This window comes from Chiloscyllium punctatum, chromosome 4 (assembly GCF_047496795.1).
Source record: "Chiloscyllium punctatum isolate Juve2018m chromosome 4, sChiPun1.3, whole genome shotgun sequence".
Classification (NCBI taxonomy): Eukaryota; Metazoa; Chordata; class Chondrichthyes; order Orectolobiformes; family Hemiscylliidae; genus Chiloscyllium; species Chiloscyllium punctatum.
The window spans coordinates 52,162,909-52,178,310 of record NC_092742.1 but is presented as its reverse complement, the minus strand read 5'-3'; the positions used below and the strand labels follow the sequence as shown (position 1 = coordinate 52,178,310).

Below are 15,402 nucleotides of genomic sequence, written 5' to 3'. Positions count from 1 at the left end.
TGCAGTGTGGAGTTTGCACATTCTCCTCATATCTGTGTGGGTTTCCTCTGGGTGCTCCAGTTTCCACAGCCCAAAGATGTGCAAGTTAGGTGGATCGGCGATGTTAAATTGCCCACAGTGTCCAGGGATGAGCAGGCTAGGTGGATTAGCCATGGGAAATGCAGGGCTACGGGGATAGGGCAGAGGGGTGGATCTGGGTGGGATGCTCTTTGGAGCGTTGGTGTGGACTTGATGGGTCGAATGGCCTGCTTCCACACTGTAGAGAGTCTATGATTATATCATAAAATGTATCTTAGGAGTTCTGAAAAAGAATGATCAGCTCTGTTTCCCTCTCCATGAGTGGTGCCAACTGATTGAGTTTCTCCAGTAATCTCTGCATTGGTTTCAGATTTCCAACAAGAACAGTATTTTATGTGGTCTATAATCTACCTGCCACTTTATTATAAAAGCAGGTACCACAGCATGTTGGAAATGCTTTAAAAATCACATTTCATTCATATTTAACAGAATATGAATTTTTGGCACAGGACATATAATATTAAGAACTCATACGTAATCAATCAATCCTCAGTGACGGTCCAAATGTGAATGCAAATAAATTGAACTCATTTTCTAGCCTCCAAGACCAGAGATGTAAACCCTATTGAGCATTATCCTTACAGCTAGAGTCAGTCCAAAAGCTGCAATGCACAGTTCGGAATCTACTTATCTGCCGTTGGACACAGTATGGATCAAGAATATGCACACACATCTGTCCCTGACCACACTCCAATAGACGGCAGAAGTTACTAGGCAGGATTACAGAACACTGGCTGTCAGGCCACCCCTAACCATCGCACATGCAAACGTCATTTGCTGCAATAGTATAGGTGTTGTACTTTGTTGGATTACTTGGACACCGAGGCCCTGGTTGGGATCCACCAGGTTAAGTTAAAGTTGCCATAGTACTACTAGGTCATAGGGCTGCTCTCTGAGAGCCAGAAAGATGACTGGTGGTGGTTTGACCTAAGCTCACCAAGCCTCAGGTGAGGGAAGAGCTGGGGAAGGAAAGTCCTCCATGGTAACAAAGACAGGAATTGCTGGAGGAACTCAACAGATCTGTCAGCATCTGTGAAATGTGAGAAAACAGGGTTAACATTTTGAGTTCAGTGAACCCTTCTTCAGAATGGATAGTGGCTAGGAAAAGGTGGTATACATGCCAAAAACAGGGGAGGGGTGGTAAAGAAGTAAGTGATAGGTAGAGATAGAGCTCAGAGGAAAGAGAGGCAGTTGGGCACACAAAAGGATGGATAATGGTGAGCCAGGAAAAAGAAGTGCTGCTAATAGGGACCGTAAGCGAAAATAGATTGGCTGTGATAACAGGCCGAGGGTGTGGGAGGATTGGGGGAAGGACTTGGGAGAAGGTGCTCAGGCCCTTAAATTACTGAACTGGATACGGAGTCCTGAAGGCTGCAGGGTCCCCAAGCAGAAAATGAGGTGCTGTTTTTCCAGCTTGCACTGGGCCTCAGTGGAGCACTGCAGCAAACCTGAGAGAAATGCTGGCCAGGGAAGATGGTGGCGTTTTAACGTGGCAGGTATCTGAAAGCTCAGGGTCTTTTTTTGCGCACAGCACACAGATGTTCTGCAAAGTGGTCACCCAGTCTGGTTTTCATTCCACACCCCCACCCCCCCACCCCAAATTATACACACACAATGTACAGCAGACCACTCACGGTCTCCATTTGCACCTCTTTTTTTCTCCCTGGCTCACCATTATCCAGCCCTTTGACTGCCTTTTTCCTCTTCCTCTCGGCTCCATTTTCAGTTATCATTTTCTCCTTTAGCCCAGCCCAGCCCACCCCCACCTTCTGCTCCCCAAACCAATTGTTTTCAGCACATATACCATATTTTTCCCAAACTACTATCACTTCTAACAAAGGATCACTAGACCAGAAATGTTAACCCTGTTTTCTCTCCACAGATCCTGCCAGATTTACTGAGGTTCTCCAGCAATTTCTATTTTTGTTTCAGATTTCCAACGTCTGCATTTCTGTGTTTTATTTTAGTTCCTCATGGTAACTTCAGCTGGTCCACAAATATAAGCCACACTGCTGGCATGACTCTGTATCGCAAATCAGCTGACCAGCCAACTAAGTACAGGCAACATTAATATACTACAACAGTTTTATTTGTGTATGTCCAAGAAAGAAAGGACAAACAGGTTTAACAGAATAGCTATTAATAATTACATTTTGATTGCAATATTTAACACTGAACTGCATAGCTTTTTGAAATACCAAGAACATAAGCTTACAGAAACAGACATATTAAAAAGAGCAAAAGTGTTGTTGTGTTTGTTAAGTGAAAAGAACTGGCAACTAAATAAGTTAGGCTTGCTTCATGGGGGAGCCAGGACAGTAATCCTGGTCCCAGATTCTTCTTGACTTTGACCAAACATATTGTCCATCAGAGATTCAACCTGATTCTCAGCTCTTCAACCCATTGACCCTACTCGCCCCTTGCTGTCAGTGCAATTCTGCAGTTCTCACCAAACGTCTGCTGCCCATTTCCAGTTCCCACCCCAGATTCCCAATTTCCCACTGCCACTTACCACAGCCTTCAGCTGCCGTCACTTGTTCTCCTCCATGCAACCATTTGCACCCATGTCAGTTCCCCAGCTCTGTCCCATACCTTCTGCGGCCTGTCCCCTAGCTCCATCCCATTCTTAGTGTCTTGACCAGTCTCCAGCGCAACCTTTTGCTAAGCTCATGGTTGAAGTATTAACTGACCTAAAGATGTATGGTAGCAGAACCATGCGAAAATGTGCCAAAATCGGAATGGTCCAGATCAAAACCAGTGATTGATAATCCCACTATGAAAACATATATTCATAAACACCATTCCATGATAATAAGCTGTATTTATAAATTACCTCCAGCATAATGAACACCCAAGGCTTTTCACGGGGTCATCAACAATTACCACAGGTTATATTTGGTCAGATGAGCAAAAACTGAGACTTTAAAGTGAAGAGGAGGAAGTGAGGACTGCAGATGCTGGAGCTCAGAGATGAAAATGTGTTGCTGGAAAAGCGCAGCAGGTCAGGCAGCATCCAAGGAACAGAGAATCGACGTTTCGGGCATGAGCCCTTCATCTCTGCATACCTCAACACGGTCCTGTCTCCCTTAGTCCAAAAACTCCCCACCTACGTTTGGGACACCACCCACACCCTCCACCTCCTCCATGATTTTCACTTCTCTGGTCCCCAACGCCTTATCTTCACCATGGACAACCAATCCCTGTACACCTCCATCCCCCATCACGAAGGACTCAAAGCCCTCCGCTTCTTCCTTTCCTGCCGTACCAACCAGTAACCTTCCACTGACACCCTCCTTCGACTAACTGAACTGGTCCTCACCCTGAACAACTTCTCTTTCCAATCCTCCCACTTCCTCCAAACCAAGGGAGTAGCGATGGGCACCCACATGGACCCCAGCTATGCCTGCCTCTTCGTGGGATATGTGAAACAGTCCATCTTCCGCAGCTACACTGGCACCACCCCCCACCTTTTCCTCCACTACATCGATGACTGTATCGGCGCTGCCTCGTGCTCCCACGAGGAGGTTGAACAGTTCATCCACTTTACCAACACCTTCCACCCCGACCTCAAATTCACCTGGACCGTCTCAGACTCCTCCCTCCCCTACCTAGACCTCTCCATTTCTATCTCGGGCGACCGAATCAACACGGACATTTACTATAAACCGACCGACTCCCACAGCTACCTAGACTACACCTCCTCCCACCCTGCCCCCTGTAAAAATGCCATCCCATATTCCCAATTCCTTCGTCTCCACCACATCTTCTCCCAGGAGAACCAGTTCCAATACCGAACAACCCAGATGGCCTCCTTCTTCAAAGACCGCAATTTCCCCCCAAACGTGATCGACGATGCTCTCCAGCGCATCTCTTCCACTTCCCGCTCCTCTGCCCTTGAGCCCCGCCCCTCCAACCGCCACCAGGACAGAACCCCACTGGTCCTCACCCACCACCCCACCAACCTCCATATACATCGTATCATCCGTCGTCATTTCCACCACCTCCAAATGGAACCCACCACCAAGGATATATTTCCCTCCCCTCCCCTATCAGCATTCCGAAAAAATCACTTCCTCCGTGACTCCCTCATCAGGTCCACATCCCCCACCAACCGAACCTCCACTCCCGGCACCTTCCCCTGCAACCGCAAGAAATGCAAAACTTGCGCCCATACCTCCCCCCACCTCACTTTCCTCCAAGGCCCTAAGGGATCCTTCCATATCCACCACAAATTCACCTGCACCTCCACACACATCATTTACTGCATCTGCTGCACCCGATGTGGCCTCCTCTATGTTGGGGAGACAGGCCGCCTGCTTGTGGAACGTTTCAGAGAACACCTCTGGGACACCCGCACCAACCAACCCAACCACCCTGTAGCTCAACACTTCAACTCCCCCTCCCACTCCACCAAGGACATGCAGGTCCTTGGACTCCTCCATCGCCAGACTATAGCAACATGACAGCTGGAGGAAGAGTGCCTCATCTTCCGCCTAGGAACCCTCCAAACACAAAGGATGAACTCTGATTTCTCCAGTTTCCTCATTTCCCCTCCCCCCACCTTGTCTCAGTCCCAACCCTCGAACTCAGCACCACCTTCCTAACCTGCAATCTTCTTCCTGACTTCTCCGCTCCGGCCTATCGCCCTCACCTTAACCTCCTTCCACCTATCACATTTCCAACGCCCCTCCAAGGCCCTCCTCCCTACCTTTTATCTTAGCCTGCTTAGCACACTTTCCTCATTCCCGAAGAAGGGCTCATGCCCGAAATGTAGATTCTCCTGCTCCTTGGATGCTGCCTGACCTGCTGTGCTTTTCCAGCAACACATTTTCAACTTTAAAGTGAGGGTCTAGCAGAGATTTCAGTGAGTGACAAGTTCTTTCAGCAACAGCGTGTGCTGAGATCAGGATAGGATCAGATGTGAGGAATGCACTGAGGGCAGGATATGTGGGTAATGAGGCACATTTGGTAAGACACAGCAAGAAATCTCACTGGGTCTCGTGAGAAGAATCACGAAACAGAACTTGAAGCAACTTGCACTTAGCCAAAAAGAATTAGCTGTATGTTTTTTTTCCCAAACCTAAGAACATTTAAGCATTATAGATGTAATCATATAAGCAACCATAATAACTGTCTGTATCCATTGCAACATAAGGGATCTGCAAACCAACAGTTTGAAGGTTTGATGGTTACACAATACCTGTGACTAATGGCAAGGTTATCATCTGGAACCATGTAAGTCAATGGTCACTTGTTTAACTGAATTTGCAAAACACTGAGTGGGATTCCCAGCAGGCTCCAGCAAGTGAGAAAACCCCAATCCATCAAGTAAGATTGCATTAGTTGCAGAGCAGGAATGCTTTCCTCAGATCCATCAGGTCTACTTACATTGGTAGTGCCCTAACCCCCCCATTACACCCAGTTCACTCCCCTAGCCTTGCGTTGTTCTGATTCTCCCAAAACAGGAGGCAATCTTTGGAGGCATGAGGGTGGCCCATTGTAGAGCCAGCAAGAGACCCACATTCCCTTCTTTGGGGAAGGAAAACAGTCTCAAATTATGAGTCAGGCATGTAACAGAAGGCCAGGAAAGGGGCCTTCCACTGAGGGAGCAAGTCTCTGCTTGCCAAGCCAGTCACAGACCGACAGCTCTTCCATTCAGCAGTGTTACTGGGAAGATGATGTCGAAAAGAGTGGTGCTGGAAAAGCACAGCAGGTTAGGCAGCGTTTTGGGCATAAGTCCTTTAGCAGGAATGTGGGTGGGTGAGGTGGCAGCTCCTGGCATGTCATTTTAGAATGACACAAGCCAGAGTCTAATAATGGCAGGAGGAGCTTTACAGAGTGAGGTCATGAGGGAAAGTGGTGGGCAGTAAGGGCATGGGGCTTCTCAGTGCAGTGCCCCCACCCCAGTCTTCCCAATTCCCAGTCCCTGATCAGGCAGAATGCCTTTGAATAAGAGGCCTCACCATAGAAGAGCACAAGAAACAGGCACTCTGCTGTTCCCCTCATGTCACAATGTCACCCACCACTATGTTAATACCAGCTGCAGCAGGATACAATCCTAAAGTGGGCATTAATTGCCCAGTTCAAACCCTCATTCATAACAGAGAGGCTGTCATGGATTTAATCAGGGTGGAGGCCAAAGGTGGCAGTATTTATACCGGCCAACTTCTTGGCAATGTGCCACAGAAGAAGGCAATAAATCCCATTCCATAAGTCTAGTGCACCTTCACTTATGCAGACTTCCTCAGACCCAGCCAAATTCTGATATTTTGAGGTGTCCAGAGCTCCTGCACCATTCATCCTAACCCAAGCCCCAAATGTTTTCAGCCACCAAAACAATGACTTTTCTATAAACTTTACATACATATACTTAGAATGGATATCTGACATATCTTAGAGTCCCTTTAGATCTTTTCAACCTTTGAGCAGAACAAAACAAACAGGATCAGTAAAACACCATTATTTTTTCTGATGCCAATAACCATTATTCTCTTTTTCTGAGATCAGTAATACTAAGAATCAGCACATACCACAGGAATCATGACATTTTTTTTCTGCAATAACATCTTAAGTGTTGCCATTGTCAGGCCTACCTCATTTAAAACTTCTCTTTTTCAGCCTTAAAATGTTCAGCCTTAACATTGCTCCTGGTTATCCAGGAACTACAGAAATATAGTGGAATCCTAACTAATGTAGGGATCTCAAGGACAACAAGAGAAAAGAAATAATCATGAACAATTAGCATGAATTTTACAAAGGGATCATTTTGTTTAACTAACTTTACTGATTTTTTTTTGAAGAGGTAGAGAGTGATAACATAGTAGATATAATTTATCTGGATCATCAAAAGCCCATTTTGGTGTCCCATAATAGACTTATGAATAAAGGTCAGAGAATATGAAGTTGGAACACAAATATCAGAATGGATTGCCAGCTGACTTTGAAAAAAGGCAGAAAGAGAGAGAAAAGGGCAGTTAAGACCACCAGAGGCAGGGAAATGGTGTTCCATAAAGACCAGTGCTGGGATGCACATTTTATATTAACTTACATTAACATACAAACAGAATTTCTAAATTTGCAAACTACATCAAATTGTGAGGGGGGATTGGTAGTCAATACCAAGGAGGGCTGAAATAAGTTACAGGAAGAAATTAGTAAATCTGCAAACTGGGCAAACATTTGGCAGATGAAGCTCAACACACAAATGTGTAGTAGTACATTATGGCAGGAAAAATAAAACTTGGAAGATCTAGATGAGGAAGAGAGGAGAAAAGGAATCAAGATATGCAAACGTATTAACCACAAGAAGTTGCACCATTCTTTAGCAAAGCTTCCAAAAGACAAACCAAGCAATAGGCTTTATTTCTAGAGGAATGGAATTGAAAAGTAAGAAAGCTGTACTAAACTGGTGTCAAACCTTGGTTATACTTAGTATTACAGGGCAGTTCTGCACTATACTTACAAAAGCAAAGGTGATTGAGGCAATAGAGAGACAGCAAATAACACCAAATTGCATGGGGAGATATGTCTCAAAACAGATGAGTAGGCTGCGTCTCTTCTCTCGATGTAAAAATGCTGAGAAGCAATCTAATCGAGGTCTAAAATTACATCAGATTTTGATCGAGCGGATGCAAAGAGAATGTTTCCACTTGTGGGGGAAGGCATAATATAAACACTGCCAATATAAGATTGTAGCTGAAAAAGCGCAGCAGGTCAGGCAGCATCCAAGGAGCAGCAGAATCGACGTTTCGGGCATGAGCCCTTCTTCCGCCCCATTCCTGAAGAAGGGCTTATGCTCGAAACGTCAATTCTCCTGCTCCTTGGATGCTGCCTGACCTGCTACGCTTTTCCAGCAACACGTTTTCAGCTCTGATCTGCAGTCCTCACTTTCTCCAACATAAGATTGTCGCCAAGATATTCAATATACAATTCAGAAGATACTTCTTCACCCAAAGAGTAGTGAGACTGTCCAGCTCAAGACCTCATGGAGTGATGAAGCATAAAGTATTGGAGGAGAAGAGAATTGAAGATTACAATGATGGATTTAAATGAGGAAATAAAAGAGTAGAAACGAATATAAATGAAGGTTAACCTAAGGGGCCAAATGGCTGTTTCTGACTCACATTCTCTTTGTATTCCTATATAATTCCATGCAGTGCAACATCTCTCATTGCCACTAAAAATGTCTATTTCTGCCACAACAATTTCTGCATTCAGATTAAAAAGGTCTCCTTAAGTTTAAAAGAAAGAACAGCCAAAACCTATGTTCATTGATCATTGTACATACAAAACTATTACAACATGGTACCATTTTCCAACATTCACTTTATTCTTGAATGTAAATAACTCTGACAATGAACTAATACTATTGTTGTTGAAAGTGGCAGTAAAGTAATGAGTAATAATGGTACCAGTTACAACCATACCAGGACAGTCCTGTGCCAATCTCTTCGCATCCAAAGGCAACATCTGTACTTCTATAAATGAATCATTGTGATCATATCTAATTCAGTGCAAACACCTGTTGTAATTTATTCATCAATACAGAATGAACAATTGTTGGACAATGAGATGCCATAGTTGTAGACTCCTTGTATTGGTATCTGTATCAGATTGAACCTCCTTGTGACAATGAAATAAGTGCTACAGTTTAATTATTGGATTCATAATTCAGTTAACAATTGAACACAAAAATTAACTTAATAAGTAGTGTTGGTCAATAAGCTAGTCTAACATGTCTAAACATCAGTAAAAATAACCATCGACAGCAGAATAAATCTGGCAACTGATTTAAATGTTATTAAGATCAAATGCTTATTGGATTTCACTAATGTTTCCATGTAACAGACTGTCTAAAACAGAAATTTGATTCTGAAGTGTCTATCATTATGGATGGCAACCGAAATCTCTTTCTCAGATTAGGATGGGCATTGGAAATCCCATCAGCCTGTAAATTTTCAGAGACTGCTGTGTGTATAATTTCCCAAATGGTTCACATTTGTGTAACAGTTACATTCCCCTGAGCACATTAAGCTTGAATATGGAACCAATTGATTAAACAAGTCTCAAATTACACAATAAAAGCCAATTAGCGACTATACAAAGCTGAGGTTATTTTGATACAAGTTTGTCCACAATATATAATATTTTTTTTATGTTTGAAAACTGTATGACTTATAACACAAAATAGAGTCACCAATCAAAAACTTAAAACTCAACGGTTGTGGAATCCATATTGAGAACACATTATTTGCCTCTAATGCAAAATGCTGCAGACATTAGAAACCTGAAATGAAACAATTTTTGTTAAAAATTGGAAATGATCAGCTTGACAAGCAGCAGCTATGAAGAGAAAACTGTTCAGAGAAGCTGTGGAGAGCTCTGGGTCTATGACTCCACAGGCACTCCCTGACCTGCTGAATATTTCTAGCATTTTCTGCCTTTACTTCAAATTATTTGACTGGTATATTATATCAGAAACTCTCTTTTCTTCAATGTCTAGTTACCATGTTTCAAGACACAGTCCTACAGAATTCAAAAGACATTAATGTAGCATGCAGCTATGAATCACTGAATTAATTTTGAGGTATCTATATTTTCTTTAATAAAATGGAGGAGGTGCAGTCTAAATAAGTCATGTGATTTCACAGCATTTAAAAATAGCATTTGTAGTTACTAATTAAATGCTATTACTGGCAACCAAATCAACACCTTTTTTCTATATGATGGACTTTTCAATGCAGATACCCTGATATTATGGGGAAAAAAAACTGGTTGATTTTCCATTGCCCCACTTAGTCACCTCAACAGCTCTCAGAATTACAGTAATTCAAATATTAAAAATGTCTTTATTATGTATATTATTACTGCACTGTTATTTTATATATTTGGTTTGAAGCATTATTTTATAAATATAGATATGTAGCTACAATGAGAATATGAACATGAAAACACATTTGCACAGCAAAATCCATACTGGCTCCTTTGTGATATATAGTGTTAGCAAAAGAACTGAGCTGCTGACTGTTGGTGTGTTATTTTGCATAAAATTTACAATCAGCATTAAGTGATATAGCACAAATTCCCAATCACATTGAATGAATTACAATTAAATCATTCTACCCCCACAGCGGACAGCTATTCCTCTCCCTGCTAACAGCTACATACTTGGTTTCTGCAAGCTTTCAGATTAAAAGCATTACATTTTCTTAACACCAACATGATCAAATATTCAGTATTAGTTGTTGTACAGTCGTTGATAATATCATTTTGTGGAATAATACACACATATCTTTAACATTTGCAGTCCCAAATGCAATCAAGTCTATTTTGGCAAAAAAATAAACTCCTCAACAGAATTCTTAAGTGTAGTATTAAAAACAGGAAAGGAAAAAAGCTAATTTACCTTGGTCATTAAATTGAAAGCAGATATTCACTCTTCTCTTCTTAAAACTGGTTAAATATGCAGGAGAATCCAAGCTTACCAGCTGTGTAGGCAGCAGCCCTGAGAGACGAGTCCACACCCAGCTTTGTCTTCAATCATCATTCTGTCTACAGGAAGCAGCAGGTCTCCCACTTCCTCCCCTTTCTAGCTGCTGTAACTTCCCCTTCTCTGCCTCTCTTTCTCTCTCATTTAGCCCTTCTGTCTTGTGTGCCTTGTGCTTCCTTCCTTACTACTATTCCTTTCAACTGCTTATTTCTGTAGCAATTTCACCAGACTTTACAACCAATGCTCTGATCTCTGAGCTTGGCTTGAAGCATTAGGTGAAGTAATCAAAGGAATTCATCTTGGTGTCTGAAATATTAAATAAATGAAAAAAATCATTCTGAAGGCTTGCCTCCCCCCCACTAACAGAAACCTCTGTGTGACTTTTACATTCTTCCCAGCTGCTGGCATGAAGGGGTGCCTTCTAAACAACACTACCAGCTAGACAAACATTCAGCAGCAAAGATTTCCTATATTAAAACTCAGAGTTATTTTATTATATCTGCACCCAATCTACTTCTTTTATTCCAGTTCTTTGTTTGTAATGTTCCTAAGAGGGGCACAGTGAACTTTAATAAAATGGATTTCCCCAGTGCTACCATGGCAACGATGAATGACTGATTTCCTGTGTTGTTTATGTAAATGTAGCAACGCCGCTGTCTTTGCACAGCAGATACAGAACAGTAATCAGAACCTAATCCTCAGAGGTTTAAAACTGGAATCTTTTTCTTTCTTTGCGTGCGGCAAGTATACATCTTTCTCAAGAAAAAGCATGTGATTTGTTCAAAACTAAAGTTCCAGTCATGACAAGTATTGACATGATACAGATAACAGATTGTACATGTGTTCATTCTTTTGAGCGCCCCACTCACTTGCTACATAGCCCAATTCCTGAAGGGTGACAGCTGAGGATTTACTATTGATTTCTGTGAACCAGTGATCTCTGAACATTTTGTACTACATACTACTGTAATTCAACCTGGATACGAACAGTACACATTTGGCCAGACCTGCCTATGCATGTCAATCTTCCCTTTGAATTAGATATGACTCCAACCAGTTCAGAGATTTCACCCTCAGTCCCATTGACTTCAATTTTATTAGGGCTTAGCGAGACATCAAAGAGGGTAGAGGGATGAAAAATGCAAGACTTCAACAAGGTGAGCGTGGGGCTGTAAAGAACGACACATCAGTGGGAGTATAAAGACAGGGGTTTCAGTGAGAAGGGAATGGAGTATAAATATTGAGAACAGCATATAAAAGAATGGGATATTTAGGAGGTGAGCACATTACAGAGAAAAGTAAGATATATAATACACTGAACTATGGTCTATGGGAGTTAGGTATACAGAAATTGGGTATGCATGAGTGGGATATATAGGCGTGAGGTCTACAAGAATGTGGGATATATAGACAGGAGTACATTTGAATGTATAAACAAGGAACAAGAGTAGACCACTCAGTCCTTCAAGCCTGCTCCACCATTCAATAAGATCTTGGAGGAGGGTATACAGGACTGTGGGGCACAGACGAATACCAACTGTTGGTTCTGAGTCAGAATACAGACAAAAACCCAACATCTGGAAACAGGTAGGTCATTGGATATTTCCTATTTAATAGTAATCAGACAAACTAAGGAGTTTCAATAAGGGTACGTAGAATATTCAACAACATTTTTAAAAAACACAGAAGAGCTGAAAGCATTAATTAAATTTAATTAGTTAATTAATTAATTACAGCATCACTAAGGTGGTGGGATAGGTGATGTTTTGTAGCTCAGGAAATTGAACAATTGGGTTTGGTTAGTGAGGAGTTTGTGTTAATTTTTATTTTTAAACTCTGTTCTTAAAATCAAAATCTGGTCGGTAATTAACAGTAAATGGGAGGTACTATGCAAATAAGATTGAAGTTTTAGCTAACTGGTTAAATCTGGTGTTTCTAATCCCCAGTCAGTTCCCAAAAATATGTCCTTTAGTGCAGCGGGAGGAAAACAAATGCATTGAGGAAATTGTGTGCAAAGTTGAGAGATTTTTTTTAAAGTGGGGAGTTTGATGAAGATGGAGAGGAGAAGAAAGTGTTTGATTGTGTCCTTTTGCTTTTTAGTATATCTTGCCATTTAGGAATTGATCTTGCTCCACTACAAATAAAAGCTAGTTGAGCTAGTTGTTTGGTGTGTATCTGGTATGTGGTTCTGTTTTAAAATTATGTACAAGTTGGTGGTAATTAATTAAATTATTTCAGGATAGCAGGATTCATTCTGCGTTAAGGCTGCAGCACGTGGGCGCAACTGGATTCCATTGTGATCTATGGCAAACATGTCTGGAGAAAGTGAAAACCAAAATAACTGCAAATGTTGTAAATCAGAAACAAAAACACAAGTTGCCAGGAAAGGTCAGTCAGTCTGGAAACACCTGTGAAGAGAAATCAGGGGAGGGGGGAACCTGGTGACCCTTCCTCAAAACTGATGGTAATGGGAAAATGTTGGTTTATATGCAGATATTGGGGGAGGAGGAGGGGGTAAGGAGTAAATGATAGGTGATTGGGGATAGAGCTCAAAGAGAGAGAAAAACAGTTGAGCAGACAGAGGAGTGGATAATGATCTGGCTGGGAAGGTGAACAGCTGTTAATAGTGACTGTTAGTGGTTAACAATGTGTCGTGTGTAATAGCATACTATGTGATCACAAGGCCTGGTGTGTGGGGTGGGGGCTAGGACATAGGACAGTTCAGGCCCTAAAGTTATTGAACATTACACAGAGGAACCTTGAATATCAGGCATTTGACTAACAGAATTTCAGATTATCTGAACAAGATCGCAAGGTTCCAATGCATGGCTAACTATGTTATCTGGCATCGATTATCTGCCATTCGAGTAACCAAATGAAATACTCCCTGCCCGTGTCCTTCGGATAATCAAGGTTCCTCAGCAAGCCTGAGACATAGATTTTGGCTATTGGGAAAAGGGTGGTGTATTGAAGTGGCAGGCAACTGGAAGCTCAGGGTCATTTTTGTGGGCAGAACGTAGGTGCTCTGCAAACCAATCACCCAGTCTACACTTCATCTCCCCAGTGTAGGGGAGACCACATTGTGAGCAGTGAAGGCAGTAGACTAGATTTTGTGAAGGAGGTAAAAACAATGACTGCAGATGCTGGAAACCAGATTCTGGATTAGTGGTGCTGGAAGAGCACAGCAGTTCAGGCAGCATCCAAGTAGCTTCGAAATCGACGTTTCGGGCAAAGTGCAGGTAAAGCGCTGCTTCACCTGGAAGGTATGTTGGGGCCCTTACCAGTGGTCCACTCTTTCTTCACTCTCAACACTCCCCCCAACAGTCACACAGCACCTTCCCCTGAAATTGCCAAAGGTGTAACACTTTCCCTTTTACTTCCTCCATCCTTAGTGTCCAAGGCCGAAACACACCTTCCACGTGAAACAATCTAGTCTACTGCATTGTCTGCTCACATTGTAGTCTCCAGTACATTGGGAAAACAAAGTGCAAACGGGGTGGCCGTTTCACAGAGCACCTACCTTCTGCCTGCAAACATGACCCTGAGCTTCCAGTTGCCTGCCACTTCAACACATCACCCTGTTTCCTGGCCAATACCTGTGTCTCAGGCTTTCTGCAGTACACCAGTGAAGCTCAGTGTAAGCTTGAAGAACAACACCTCAGTTTTTGCTTGGGGACACTGCAGCTATCCAGACTTAATATTGAGTTCAATAACTTTAGGGCCTGAACTGTCCTATGTCCTAGACCCCACCCCACTCACCAGGCCTTGTGATCACATAGTCTGCTGTTACACACAACACATTGTTAGCCACTGTTAGTGGGCAGCACGGTGGCACAGTGGTTAGTACTGCTGCCTCACAGCGCCAGAGACCCGGGTTCAATTCCCGCCTCAGGCGACTGACTGTGTGGAGTTTGTACATTCTCCCCGTGTCTGCGTGGGTTTCCTCCAGGTGCTCCGGTTTCCTCCCACAGTCCAAAGATGTGCAGGTCAGGTGAATTGGCCATGCTAAATTGCCCGTAGTGTTAGGTAAGGGGTAAATGTAGGGGTATGGGTGGGTTGCGCTTCGGTGGGGCGGTGTGGACTTGTTGGGCCGAAGGGCCTGTTTCCACACTGTAAGTAATCTAATCTAATCACTAACAGTCATCATTAACAGCTATTCAGTCTCCCAGCCAGATCATTATCCACTCCTTTGTCTGCCAATTGTTTTTCTTTCTCTTTCGGCTCTATCCCCAATCACCTATCATTTACACCTTCATCCCTTCACCCACCCTACCTTCTGCTTATAAACTGACATTTTCCCAGCTACCATCAGTTCTGAGGAAATGTCACTGGATCTGAAACATTAAATCTGATTTCTCTTCACGGATATTGCCAGACCTGCTGAGCTTTTCCAGCAATGTCTGTTTTAGTTTCTGAATGACTAGGACCTACTTCTGGGGAATGTGAGATCTCTACAATTGTACCTGAACTAGAATGGGACGAACATCCTTGCCAGAGAGTTTGCACATGCTGTTGGGAAGAGTTTAAATTAGTTCATCAGGGGCAGGAGTCGCAGTGCATTCATTCAAAGGTAAAACAGCATAACCAAGACAGATCAAGTTCACTTGTGTCTCAAAGGGGTAAGGTGAGGCTGGAGTGAGACAGATGTGTTAGGCTATGGATTGACACATGGAACTGTAATGTCATCACTGTCACAAAGACATGGTTGTGGAATGGACAAGACTTGCAACATAACATTCTGGTGTATATGATTTTCAGACAGGAATCAGAGAATACAGATATGAAAATGGTGTTGACCTTGTTAGTTAAGAATTCATTTACTGCAGTAAGGAGGG

General features: G+C 42.8%; 1 protein-coding gene across 3 annotated transcripts in view; it reads right to left on the bottom strand.

Annotated features, from left to right (window-relative positions):
* Positions 1 to 11,037, bottom strand: part of LOC140476304 (guanine nucleotide-binding protein G(I)/G(S)/G(O) subunit gamma-2) — an 88,081-nt gene extending 77,044 nt beyond the window's left edge. Inside the window, exon 1 of one of the 3 annotated variants that reach the window (XM_072568706.1) lies at positions 10,484 to 11,037. The gene's annotated coding sequence lies outside the window, so the exon portion shown is untranslated. The remainder of the gene's footprint in view (positions 1 to 10,483) is intronic. The other 2 variants (XM_072568705.1, XM_072568704.1) reach the window with 2 other exon arrangements.
* Between the last annotated feature and the right edge of the window lie 4,365 nt (positions 11,038 to 15,402).